The following is a 12306-nucleotide window of genomic DNA, read 5'->3' on the forward strand; positions in this document are numbered from 1 at the left end:
CTAACAAATATTGTCAATTTTTTTCCAAATCATGATTAATATCATTCTAAACTGACAGAATTTTCTTCATAAAAATGTCTATTTCTTGTGTACAGAAAGAATCTACACTACACGGTGGACTGCTATAGCTGTCTACATTGCAGATAGTTGAAGTAAGTTGAGCTGAATCTCACCTTTTTAGGCATCATGTGTTTTTTTTTTTTTTCCTTAAGTGGCTTGGCACTTCTAAATATTACACCTTTAATTTGGTGTAATTTTGTCCTTCAGTTGTACTGCAAAAGGAGAGAAATGTAAATGTGCAGTATGCCCTTTTTATTGTCAGTCATTTTTCTGCAGTACATCACAGTTGGAGCTGGCCAAATTATTTGATCTTTCTTTCCAATAGGCATAGGAAAATAGCAGATATAAAATTAATTAAAGCAAATTTAAAAGAATAAGACTTAATTGACTCCATTTTTATTCCATCTAATTAACATCGAGGAAGTGCCAAAGCCTAACATTTTGATGGATCTTTAATGCCTTATATAAATTAACAGTATGTTTTATTTATGTTAGTTCTTGGCCAAGATCAAATGTGAATTCTGCTCAAGTGGATAACAAATTGTGCGGTAATAGCTGCTTTGAACAAGACTGTAAATGCCAACCGTGCCTGTTTTGACTAGGCATTTTCAATTCAGCTAGAAAATAAAAGAAAAATACAACTTACAGCTCAAGGAAAAGTGAATGTTGTTTGTCAAGCTTTCCTTTTATAGAACAAGAAATTCCATTTTCTACCGTAAATAGAGATAAAAACACATCTACCTAAAACAGTGTTAACAAAGTGAATTTTTTTTAATTACTAAATGTGAGGTACTGTAACCTTATTACTGTATGTATTTACACACTTAGCAGATGTATGTGTTCAGGTTTTAATGTGTTGGATATATTGTATGCCAGTACTAAATATTGGTCCACAGTACATTTGTGTAACAAGGTGATTTGTTTAAAAATTGGATAATCATAATGAATCAATTTTTTTTGTATTCATGATTTTATTAATGCAAATATGATTTTGCTTTTTCCATTAAGAAAGTACCAGTAGTCATACAGAATAAGACCTTATCAGCAGATAAGTTCTCTCATATGACATGAAATCACATTTCTATCCATACTTACAAGTCAGATTCAGAACACAAGAGAAAGCTGGTTTCCCTTAGGTCTCTTGCACACGTTTTGTATATTTCTGTTATTCTTGGGAGTGCTAACTTCTTCCTAGTAAAGGGTGTAAAAACATTCCATGGTATTCTCTGGAATGGTATCTTAGTCAGCACATGAATCATGCTTATTGCAAAATATGTCCAATTATCTAGAATTTCAAAGTAGACCAGTATTTATAATGCATGATTTACTTCATCAGGAAACATTGGATACCTGCGATGAAATCACTGCAATATGGCTATTTCTTATTGATGGAGGTAAGTCTTTAAATCCAGAGAGAGGGGTGCAGCATAAAGAGACAAATCTGGTGAGTCAGTGCTTTTGGAGTATTGATAAAAAGACTGAAATAGTTATAGAATGACCATTTTAAGCAGTCAATTCATTACATTGCACTTAATATCTCAGTTTTTGCACTGAAGCATATTCTTAGATGCTGACAATGTTAACAGTAGATTTATGAACTATTGAAAAGTATAGAAAACTAAAATATATTACATAGATTCTGATATAACATTGGAAACTCAAAAGTAATTGGCACTTTGTCACAAGCACCTTCCTACTGGGACATGCTTAGAGGAAATAACAAATGATCCCTTTATTTTAATAAATGACTTAGTATTGTGGTTTAACCCTGCTGGGCAGCACAGTCCCACACAATCACTTGCTCACTCCCCACAGTGGAGTAGGGGAGAGAACTGGAAGAGTAAAAGTGTGAAAAACCATGGGTTGATATAAAGACAGAATAATTGGTCCAAAAAAGGCTACACACTCAAACAACGCAAAACGAAGAATTCATTCAATACTAGCCACTATATAGGGTGAAAGAATGGAGGAAGTTCCAAAACTTTTCTCGTTCTGTGAAAGTTCTAAACAGTATTTCTAACACAAATCTTGCCATCAGCTTTTTCCTTGGTAGATTTTAAAGGATAATAATAAGTCCTGCTCTTCAGAAGACACTGGGACTCTGGACAGAAGTCTGTATGTAAATATATTCTTTGACCTTGACTTGCACTCTTAAAACACTATTACAAAGAGAAGTCCAGACACTTTCTCTTTTCAGCTGTTGAACATTTCCTACTGGCTAAGTCTAGGAGCCTTCCTGTTGCCAGTTGTCCACAGTTGTGACTAACAAAAGCTTTCTCCAAGGGCAACTTGACATTTAACTGTGAAATTAGTCTCTGGACAAACAAGATACGTAAAAAGTAGTTGGTTTGCCTTCAGTAGGTAAATTACTGCATCCTGGTTTGGATTTATTCCTTAGGGTTTTTATTTGACTCCAACCATATCATGTAGGAAGTTCAAGGTCAGATAACTTATTCCTGAAGCTTTTTTTCTCATTCTTTCACAATTTAAATCATGATATATTCAGTGAGATAAATCATTTTCGCAGCTAAGTGGGAGATAAGTTTGTTCTCTATCTCTTCACCAGACCTAGAATGTCTCAAAAGGAAAAAAGCTTCTTATTACATTCCTGAATGAGATTTGCTTATTTTGCAGCAGTGTAGAATTCCTTTCTGCTATGTTGATGTCTACACAGAAATTCCCTGTTAATGTTTGCCTCCTTCAGAAAAAAAACATTTTACTTTTGTCTCAGTTGAATTTCATCTTCCTGATTTCAGATCCTCCAAGAATTTGTCAAGATCAATTTGAAGACTAAATGTCAAAATGCATCTCCTTTTTGTTTGATGACACCTGCTAATTTTAGAAGTTATACTGTTTTCTTTCATAACATTAACAAAAGTATGACCTTGAGAGAGACCCTTTATGAGTATAAGATGCTTCTAAGTTTTATGCCAAACCATTTATAAATATTGGAGAATCATTTTCCAGCCACGTTGAATGGCTGTAACAACAAGGCTTAGGGCTGGGCTTCATGATTTAAAGGTGTTTTCTGACTTAAATGAGCCTGTGATTCTTTGTGACTTTAGTTTATTTATGGGATGTTTTGTTGGACAGAGTCAATAATTCTACTGTGGTTTTGATGTTTCACATCTGCTCCTAGAGTCCTTTAGAAAAAGTATGAATTCCATCAGCCTGACAAACATCTTAGACAAACATATTCAGTTTCCCAGTCCTCTGTACCCTGTCTATTCTCCCAAGTTCTAAAGATACTGGAGTGATTCTAAGTGTCTTCCCTTAAGTCCTTTGGCATGCTCCATTGTATTATTTCATCAGGACCTGAGAAGCAGAACACATATGTCACACCAAGACTTCCTTTAATATGATTTTGATGTGTGCATTTTTTTCCCTGCTGAACTCCAGCTTAAATTCTTATCTCTTTGCTAAGCTTAATTGTGTTATACATCTTTTCACATGTACCTAATCTAAGAATGAAATGTAATACCACCTTAACCTTTCCAGTTCAGAGTCTTGTGTATTAGGCACTTACATACTCTCCTCTTGCTCCTTTTTCTATCTCTTGCTAGTTAAAATGGATTTTTTTCTTTTTTCCTTCTGATTTTCCCAGTATGCATTATTGGTGTGAAGTTAAAGGAAAATAGAGCTAAACATAAAAATACATCTCCCACTTAATCTTACTTTGGGGCTTGAAGTAGAATGTAAAACAAAAATGTTGCTATGTCATTAAGGATATGACCCTTAGAGTGAAAAGTTGGAATTCTTGCTAAGAAGTGGTGCACCAGAATGTAAAGTAAACAATGGAAAAATTTTATGCTTCTCTAAGCTAAACTAAATCAAAGGAGTTGTATAAAGAGTGATTTTGAACAGTCAGTTTAAGTTTCCTTATTATTTAAATAATTAATTCTTGCTAGTTAATTAGAAAATGTGTACAGTACTTTGAAATTTTATATCGGTGTAGATGTTCACAGCTCAAGCAATAACTTGGTTAATTTCAGACTTTTTATTGTCTTTTATTCAGTTAAATACACATAAAACCCACTAGGCTGAATGTTGCTCCATGTATTTTTTTACAGGATAATTAGCTGTAACACTGGAACATAATAATCCTGATTTTTAGGGGCCTGATTTGGCTAAATTAATGATGTTTGTTTAGTAGTTTAAAATAAATTGTTACATAAATCTCTTTTCCACTTTATGAGAAACAAAAGTGTTGTAGATTTTACATGTGAAATTTCCAATATCTTATGTATATTTGGGGGTGTTCTTGTGGTAATTTGATGAATTTTAAAATATTGAGAGTGAATTATAACTATAAACAAGTTTTAAATTGTGAAACAAATTGTGAACTTAAAAAGTATATTTTGTTCATTATTTGTAAAATAATTGTATTTAATTCTGCTGAAATTATCCAGTATTTTAGAAAAACACTAGTAAAATGTTCTCAAGGAGAAATAAACAAGTTCTATAATTGTTTAGGGCATTCTCTAAGTCCCAGTACAAAATCTTAATAGAGATTCATCTGAAACTCAGATACAACCAAGATGTTCATGTCACAACAGACAAACTTTGTCTTTGAAGCACTTTAGAATATGTCTGTGGTTAGTTCACAACAACAGTGTGCAATGCTTAATAAAGGCAGAATGCCAGTAGGTATCTCTTACTTGGATATTCTCAGCTGAGATTGACTGAGTGAATCTGAGTGTGTAATTAAATTTACTCACATAAAGAAATAAGGAATTTCTATATTCATGTACAGTGGCTGAAAGTCAGCAGGCGAGCGCTATATGTTAAGGCCATTCTTTAATGCACGAAAATGCCAGCACTTCCAATGCTGAAGAACAAGTTTCTTTAAAAGTGCAGGAACTATTAATTCCTTGTCAGATAAATAATATCTTAGCTTTTAATAGCAAAGTTTCCTCTGATTCCTCCCCTTGTGGTTCATTAAGTTTGTTTTTCTCTTTTTTTGTTCTAAATTCCTCTTAAAATGATGTGGACGTTAAAGTCAGAGATGGTAATCCATTGTCAAGAGAGGTGCTGAGATGCGGATAAACCCCTTCATTATTGAGTTAGAAAAAGGAGAAAGAATAAAATACTGGGAATTACTGCAAAGATTTACTTTCTAAAACCATTCAGTTTAAGATATTTAGGCTTAACCTCTAAAACTTCTGCTAGAACTGCAACCTGTTTTTGCAATTGATAGTGTGCAACAGTCTTTCTTTGTACTGCTCTAATTAACATAATTTGTTTTGTTACTGAAGAACTTTCCAGTCTGTAACTTTTAAAGCATAATCTATTGTTCTCAGTCATGCTTTCTTTCTGAGTCAATTTTCTGTGTTCTCATATTTTTGTGTCTAATTTAATTTTTTTTTTTTATACTAAGATGACTAATAGTACAAAAATCAAGAAATTTCCTAAATGCATCTCAGTGGACTTGATATTCATATTGGCTGGGATTCTCCGAAGCACCTGCTAAAAAAAACACTAGAAATTATGTGTGTATATAAACATAAACTCATAAAATCCCTTAAGTGACTTAGACTTTTGTGGTGGTGGTTTAGCTCAAAATTTCAGGAAACTAGTTAGTTTCTGTCCTTTGTCATCTTTAAAAATCATTAACAAACTGCTGATATATAGATTAGGAGTTCAGTGTTCATAAGACTGTTTGATCATTCATCTTAAAGAAGGGAGAACAGAAAGTTAAAAACTACATACTTGTTTTATCTATAGTTAAGACTTCAACCCTATAGATGTATAGATTAATAAAAGCTCGGTGGGGAATGGGTTGAGAGTAGCCCTGAAGAGAAGGGTTTGGAGGTGCTGGTGGATGAGAATCTCAAAATGCATTGGCAATATATGCTTTGAGCCCTGAAAGCCAACCATGTCCTAATTTTTCAAAGACATATATCATCTGTTACTTTGATAAAATACTGAGTGGACAAAATCTTTGTTTCTATATCCTCATGATTAAGTCTTTACTTAATTTTCCAATGTTTTCACGCTCAATCCTTACTTACAGAAGTTAAATTTAGTACTCTAATATAAGCTACCTCCGGATAAGAAATCTACTCAGGAAATTGATTTACATAGCTCTATCAGGATAAAATGTGCTCTGGAGATGTCTGTTTCTGTCCATACTCTATAAGATTATGGTGAATGTTTTCTGCATGGTTCTATGAAATGCTACAATTGGTCCAATTATTTTATTTTTTCATTATTTAAACTCCAAATGAAAATAAAAACAAGAGTTTACTAATCTCATTATAAATCTTAAGGCATTAGGAAAAGCACGAGCCATTGAAACTGCAAGAATATTCATATTAAATCATAGAATCATAAAATGATTTGAACCGTCCTGCCTTCAACAGGGACACCTTCCACTACGCCAGATTGCTAAACACCTCATCTGACCAGGTCTTGAACACCTCCAGGGATGGGGCATCCACAACTTCCCTGGGCAGTCTGTTCCAGTGATGGCCACCCTCAGAGTGAAAAATTCCTTCTTAATATCTAACCTAAATCTCCCCTCTTTCAGTTAAAAACCATTACCCCTCATCCTATCCCTGCACTCCCTCGTACAGAACTCCTTCCCAGCTTTCACGTTGGCCCCTTGAAAGGCTTCTATAAGGTCTCTGTGGAGTCTTCTCTTATCTAGGCTGAACAACCCCAAGTCTCTCAGCCTGTCCTCACATGCGAGGCATCCTAGCTCTCCAATCATCTTATTGGCACCTCCTCTGGACTCGTTCCAACAGATCTATGTCTTTTCTGTGTTGAGGACTTCAGAACTGAATGCAGTCCTCAAGCTGAGGTCTCATGAAAGCAGAGTTGAAGGGTAGAATTACCACCTTTGACCTGCTAATTCCACTTTTTTTGATGCAGCACAGGATATTGTTGGCTTTCTGAGCTGCAAGTACACATTGCAAGCTCTGGCTAAGGTTCTCATCCACGAGTATATCCAAGTCCTCTTCTTCAGGGTTGCTCTCAATTCGTTCTCTGCCAAGCTGGTAATTATACTTGGTATTGATGTGATCCAGGTGAGGGATCTTATACTTCTTGAACTTCAAGAGGTTAGCACAGACCCTCAAGCCTGTCAGGGTCCCTTTGGATGGCCTCCTTTCACTCCAGTGTTTCAACCACACCACCCAATTTGGCATCATCCTCAAACTTGCTGAGGGTGCACTCAATCACACCGTCCATATCACCAATATAGATGTTAAATAATGCCACTCCTAATACTGATCCCCAGGGAATGCCACTTGTTACTGGTTTCCACTTGAAAAATTGGATCATTGGCCATAACTCTCTTGGTGTAACCGTCCAGACAACTCCTTATTCATCAAGCGGTCCATCTGTCAAATCCGTATCTCTCCAATTAATTTACCAGAATTTAGTGTGGGACAGTGTTTAACTCTTTACACAGGTCCAGGTAGATGATGTCAGTTACTCTACCCTCATCTTTCAATACTGTAGCTCTGTAGAAAGCCACCAAATTTATTAGACATGATTTGCATTTAGTGGGGCTATCTTATTTTCCATGTACCTCAGCAGATTTTCCAGGAGGATCTGCTCCATGATCTTGCCAAGCACAGAGATGAGATTGATCAATCTGTAGTTGCCTGGGTCTTCCTTATTATCTGTTTGAAAAATTGGAGTTATATTTCCCCCTTTCCAGTCATCAGGGACTGGGTATCTAGTTAATTAATATCTGGTATTATCCCCTGACTGACTTAGCAGCATATTGTGCTCCCCTGTCCTATTAATGATGTTCCATACAATCACAGAGTGATTCAAGTTGTAAGAGACCTCTGGAGGTCATCTGATCCAACACTTATATTTAAAATGGCCTAGAGTTGATTTCCCAGCTTCATGTCAGATGGCTTCTGAATATCTCAAAGGAGGGAGACTACAATGTATTTGGGTAACCTCTGCCAAGACTTAGCCACCCTCACAGTGGAAAAGTATATCCTGATGTTCAGGTGGAACCTTCTGTTTCACATTTGTACTGTCATTGGACACCACTAAGAAGAGACTTGCTCTGTCCTCTTTATAACCTCCTTTCAGGCGTTCATGCATGTTGATAAGTTATCCCATGAGTCTTCTCTAGGATATGCCATCTCAGCTTTTCCTCATAGGAGAGATGCTCTTGTCCCCTCATCATCTTTGCAGCTCTTCCTTGGATACCCTACCTTGTACCGGGCAGCCCAGAACTGAACATAATACTCTAGATGTAGTCTTGCAAGTGCTGAGCAGTGCTGCCCTTGACCTTCTGGCAACCATCTGCCTAATGCAGCTGAGGATGCCATTAACCTTTGCCATAGAGGCACTTCGCTCCTTCATTTTCAATATAGAATCATAGAATCACCAGGTTGAAAAAACCCACCCGATCATCGAGTCCAACCATTCCTATCAAATACTAAACCATGCCCCTCAGCACCTTGTCTTCCTGTTCCTTAAACACCTCCAGGGAAAGTTACTCAACCGCCTCCCTGGGCAGCCTAGCAGGTCTTTTTTCTACAAATCTGCCTTCTAGATGGGAAGTGCTAGGTGTCTAACGGTGCCTGAGGCTGTTCTTTCCCACATGCAGGACTTCCCCTTGTTGTACTTAAGAGGTTCCTGTCAGCCCATTTCTCTAGCCTATCAGATCCTCTGAATGGCAGCACAACCCTCTGGTGTACCAGCCACTGTCCCCAGTTTTGTGTTATATGCAAACTTTTTGATGGTACACGGTACTCCATGATCCAGATTTTCAATGAAGATGTTATACAGGAATGGAGCCCTCACTGACCCCTTGAGCATTATGGTAGTAACTGGCCTCCAACCTGACTTTGTTCCAGGGATCATCACGCTCTCGGCCCAGCCTTTCAGACAGTTTTCAAACCACGTCACTGTCTTATCATCAAGACAACTTCAGTGTCCGTTCCTTTTTTTCTCTATTTACCTTTCATTTCAAATTCCAAAGTTTCCTTTTGCAGGGACTGTTAGTTATTCGACAGCTCAAAGATAAATCATTCCTACCGATACATTTGCTAAATCTGTATTATGACTTCAAGAGAATTTATAGTTGGTGTCTTATGTGCATTTTGTCCTATAGTTAATGCCTATGAGCACAGAATTCCCCTGTCACAGATTCTAAACTGTCCTGTTGCTTTCAGTATCTGACAATTACTACCCATAAAAAAGGATACAATAGAACAGTCTCTATAACAGGGAATCAGCTTTGTAGTCCCTCAGAAAAAAAACCCAAAAAACCCCAAACTAAAACAAAAAAAACCCCAACCCCCAAACTTTTGGTGTGACAAAATATAAACATAATATTTTCTTAAAAATAAAGAATATAAAATATGAGGCTTTTAGAATTTTTCTGTGGCATTTGATTTGGGTTTGTTCGGTTGGTTTTGATTTTTTTTTTTCCAAAATACATCAGGTACATATAGAACAAAGAAACTACCCAAGTATACATCATAAGGAATGAACTTTCACAAAAGCTAAAATTACTTGAAGAACATTTGATGTAAACAATAAGGTAAAACCCAGTAATTTAAGAGTTCAAATTAGAATACAAGTATTGATGAACAGAGGAATTTTCAGGAAAATTTTAATAAATGGAAAGTTTGGAACGGCATGTAAATGGAAATATGAAATATAAATAAATAAGTGAAAATACATATAGTACAAAATATTCTAAAATGCAAGAGAAAATTTGCTGGAATTCTAGAGCCATGATGTTAGATCAATAAACAGGACAAAAAATTGAGTCAGATTTAGGTATTGAGAGATTTTCTTTTTTTAATACTAGAAAGAGACAATACTGAAAACGTAATTTTTAGAAGTAAAGATTAAGAAAGAACTAGTATTACTCATTTTGAAAAGCATGTTATCCAAGTGGTAAGAGAATCTTTCAAATGAGCTATTATATTCTTTTTTAGTAAACAAAGAAAATATTGTAAAATTCCTCATAGGAAACAAAACATCCTAGAAATTTGATACTTGATTCACATAAAAGAACAGTCTTAACAAATGTAAGGATGGAGCTACAATTCTTTACTTTAAAAGAGTAAATTTTCACAGGTTGCGTGGTTTAATAAATAGCGTGTTCATGATGAAGATTGACCTATCACAGTCTACTGTCTTTCTTTGATAGCAAACTGGTGTGTTATGTGTTTTAAGGAGGAAAAGGCATTTGGGTTTTCCTCTGGTTAAACAAAATTCACTGGGTTTAATCTATCTGAATTTAAGTATGGGATATATAACTGCACTACAAATTATGCACTATAAAAATTATAGGGATGAGTATCATAATTGTAGGTAGGAAAAGTATTGGTTAGAAGAGGAATGATATTTTTTTACTGCAAGACAAACATACATAGGAACAGAGAAATATTAACAGTGGCATAAATCAAGGAGTTGTCAAATATTTTTTACAGGATTTATGAACATTTCTGTTAATCAACCGAGGAGAAAAGCAGGGAAATACTAACAAATTTTTCTGATGGCAGATGGTCAAAGCAATTTAAAATACAAAGGAGGATAAGAATATTATGGAGAAAGAAATTCTTGACTTCGTATTAATTTAAGTTAGAGTAATTTTAAGTTATTGAAGTTATTAATTTTATGTTATAAAAAGACGAAGATCATGTGTCAATGGATTAATCAATGCAATTCTTTTTCTAGTTTATTAAGGAGGACAAGAAGATAACTGAAAATACTGAAAGACAAGATTACGCCTTATCATAATATTTGTTTGATATTTTGCATGTGGGCATGAGGAAACTTCGCAGGTACTTCAGTCACATTCAAGTACAGACTCCTAGTAATTCCTAATATGAGTCACTCGTAATCAGCAGCCACTTTTCTTTCTCATTCCAGACTGAAGCACAGAATAATGTGTTTCTCCTCTCAGCAGGAATTATTAGCTCAAGAGGTATGCCCCACTAGGCATAGACACACTTTTGCTGTTTTTGTTGTTGCTGTTGTTTAAAACTTGCTTGTATCTAGTAGGGTACAGTGATACACAATATCTTCCTTTTTCTTAAATCTGCTTTCAAAAGATGGTGGTGTTTGAGAATTTTGTGGAATAGCTATATATCATCAATTTAATGTGGTCATTAAAAGGTATTTCTAGTTTGTGGTATATCAGTTGGCATTTTCAGTAGAAGTGAGAAAACATGAATGACAGTACAAAAGGCATTCAAATACTGCATATATTTTCTATCAACCACTTAAAAGAGGAATTCAAACTGGAATAAGGCTTAGATGATTATCAAGGAAATGGAGAAGCTATACTGAAGCTGAGCAGCAGATTTCTAGGGCTTCTCACTTCTCACTATGGCTTATATGCTACTAAAGACATAGGAGGGTGTGATTTCAGGTACTACAGTACTTTCAGTTACTATCAGTTTGGTACCTCTAAATTAAAACTGACTGTCACAGAGAGATGCAAAGACTTCTTATATCAACAATACTCAATATTCATATCTTATGAAAATGGTGGTTTTTTCAGACACCAAGTTAGCATATTAAAATCGAAGTGATGTTTATTTTCCATGGGGTAATTTGAAAGGATGCTATACATTTTTAAAAAAAAATAAAAATGTTGTGGTTTTATTTTTTAATGTTTTCAATTTTCAGTTTACATGTTTTACTTTAGTTACAGAAGTTTCATCAAATAAAACTTTTGAAATTTGAAATGGATAGCAAGTTCTCCACCATAAGTGTCTACAATAGGCAAAACAACAGCCTGTCTGTTGCAGACCAAGAAAATCAGGGAACTGGCTTTTCAGTGGAAGATAAAGCTGAAGCACAGCATCAATTGATTATAGAAGCAGAAAATTCAGCAACTCTTTCAGAAAGGAAGAAATGCAGTAGTAAAGGATGCTAAGACTGGTGTTTGTGCTTGCCTGTAGATATGGACAGCAGGAGAGTTCTCTTTGCTGAGGTGATGAATAATTAAAACATGTTTCGAACCTAGCATATAGAGCGGCAGGATGCTATCAGACTAGCTGTTCAAGGAAACAGAAATGGCATCCTGTTGGCTATTAATGCGGAGGCATGAGTAATGTTCACTCTTAAAACAGTACAAGACAGCTGACAGTACCTAAATTGAGGATTTTATTTTCTGGTAGTTGTAACAATAAAGTCGTGCAAGTAAAATGATGTTATGGTAGTTAAGTTATTTCCCTTGCATGATCACAGTGATACAAAGTAACTGATGCTACCTTCAGATAAAGAAATAGATTATATCTTGCTGTTTCT

This window comes from Phaenicophaeus curvirostris, chromosome 1 (genome assembly GCF_032191515.1).
Source record: "Phaenicophaeus curvirostris isolate KB17595 chromosome 1, BPBGC_Pcur_1.0, whole genome shotgun sequence".
Classification (NCBI taxonomy): Eukaryota; Metazoa; Chordata; class Aves; order Cuculiformes; family Cuculidae; genus Phaenicophaeus; species Phaenicophaeus curvirostris.